Consider the following 2,314-nt stretch of genomic DNA (forward strand, 5'->3'; position numbering starts at 1 on the left):
ATGCAGCAGGAACGGAATCCTATAGTTGCTACGATTGGCTAAAGGAAAAGTTTTGCAGAATCACGCGAAATCACTTCTGCAAGTGGCTGAGAATCTCGTAATGAATAAAAATTCTGTACTGAGAATTCCAAGGTGGGAGAGGCGAGATTCCTCCCCCCCCCCCCTTCCCCCTTCTCAGAATCCTATCCTTCTTTACCTACAGCAAAAAATAAATAAATAAATAAAACTAGAGAAATTTCTACTGTGAAACTATTTGCATAGAAGAGAACGGCCATTAAAATTTAACTCTTCAAAGTTTTAAGCCCTGGCCCGTTCGAAAATTCAATTTCTTTGTAGTTGCATTTTTTAAAGGTGTACTTGTCTAGACTCCTGGAACGGAAAGGTTTTTTTTTTTAATCCGTGCTTTACAAAAGTTTCTACAGTCCATTGTTTGAAGCAGTGTCACGGCTGCCATGAGCCGCGCGGGGTACCCGCCATGTGTCCAACGCCTTGTCACGGTTCGCGCGGCTCCCCCCGTTGGAGGTTCGAGTCCTCCCTCGGGCATGGTTGTGTGTGTGTTGTCCTTAGCATAAGTTACTGTAAGTAGTGTGCAAACATACGGACTGATGGTTCAAATGGCTCTGAGCACTTTGGGACTTAACATCTGAGGTCATCAGTTTCCTAGAACTTAGAACGACTTAAAAGTAACTAAATTAAGGACATCACACACATCCATGCTCGAGGCAGGATTTGAACCTGCGACCGTAGCGGTCGCGTGGCTCCCGACTGAAGTGCCTACAACCGCTCGGCCACATCGGCCGGTCTATCATGTATTCTAGAAGAGCTGCAAGGTCGTCAGTGGCGCCTGTTCTTTCTAGAACAGTTACTATCTTCATATCTATGGTTAAACGTCACCCAGCCATTGACCTTCGTCTGTGCGAATGCGCACAGGCTACCGGAAATCTTACGGGAATCGTCACCTTAGTGTGAGCCAGTAATGAGTGGATGGACAAATACCTAATAAGTACATTACGTAATCGGATTGTGGGCGGTTCGGGGTGTGAGTCTCACGGGAAGCGTGCGAGGGATAAATTCCTGCAGTCGTGCTGTTCATTTGTGCCCTCGATAGCTCAGATGGATTGAGCGTCTGCCTTGTAAGCAGGAGATCCTGGGTTCGAGTCCCAGTAGCGGCACACTTTTCAGCTGTCCCCATCGAAGTATATCAACAACACCTGTCGGCAGCTGAGGGTTTCAATTAATTATCAGTTGTGTAGGTGATTCGATGAACCCTTTGCCAGGCACTTAAATGTGTTTTGCAGGGTATCCATATAGATGTAGATGATAACTCGTCCCGTGTCGCACGTGCTCAAAAGGATTCATACTGCAGAATGCATGCAAACATACTCACCGAAAATACGGACGAATATCAAGTGCAGGCTGCCGAGTGCTGCATATCCAGCTTAGACAGATCGGCTTCTCCTGCCAAGAAGAACAGGAAGTTGCTGTCTAGGAACAATCAGAGGTAGAGGAAGGGCTGATAAATACTCCTTGAATTGCAGACTAAACGTAAATAACGAAAATACATTTTTGGTAAAAATTGGTCAAAACATAATCGTTTGCCCTCCGTATTGGATTAGCTGTTTTGAATATTGAAAATCTGACTTCAGATTCGTTTTCAGCGACATTAAGAATATATGTGTAACACTCAGTTCATGCAAATCGAAGTAATAATATAACTAAATGTTTTCCCTAAACTTTGAACACTTTTTTTTTCGAGTAACGATTTTCTCAGAACGGCATGCAGCATAAATTAAAAGTGGTTCGATCTCTTAACTTCTACCTCTGACCCCTAAAAGTAAACACTTTTCTTAGGAACTTATAGCTATAATATGACATTTGTTAATATTAACTAATTTTTGTGTAGGCATAAGGAGTGAAACAAACCCCTCAAAATCGAACTCAAAGTTCGAATTAGCACTGTATCGTTAAATTTAAGGTTGTTTCATTGCGGTTAGGTATACGCTCCCATTAATTTTATGTATTATCGACTGATGTTATCCATTTTCAAGTTCAGAGAAATAATGTAGTATCAACTGATGTTACCCATTTTTGAATTCAGGTAACATCTGAGGTGCCACACTGCACGCACTCTGCGTACTCCAGTCTCGCAAGCCCTTGATCAAATCATAATTACGGGCGCCATTTTTTATTGAAAATCTAAAATTAAGCTCATAGTATTGTCACTCGTAATTCCCAAACAGATCGTTCGAATGTATTTTCATTGTCTCAAAAAAAATTTCAAATTTACCCTTTTTTGCTCATTTGTATGAGAACC

The 2,314-nt window shown here is 42.0% G+C and overlaps 1 non-coding gene across 1 annotated transcript; it reads left to right on the top strand.

The window, feature by feature from the left end:
- Positions 1-1,097: 1,097 nt before the first annotated feature.
- Positions 1,098-1,172, top strand: Trnat-ugu (transfer RNA threonine (anticodon UGU)). Its single transcript has one exon. It is a non-coding gene; the product is annotated as a tRNA-Thr (tRNA).
- The last annotated feature ends 1,142 nt before the right edge of the window (positions 1,173-2,314 follow it).

Source organism: Schistocerca gregaria, unplaced genomic scaffold (assembly GCF_023897955.1).
Source record: "Schistocerca gregaria isolate iqSchGreg1 unplaced genomic scaffold, iqSchGreg1.2 ptg000280l, whole genome shotgun sequence".
Classification (NCBI taxonomy): Eukaryota; Metazoa; Arthropoda; class Insecta; order Orthoptera; family Acrididae; genus Schistocerca; species Schistocerca gregaria.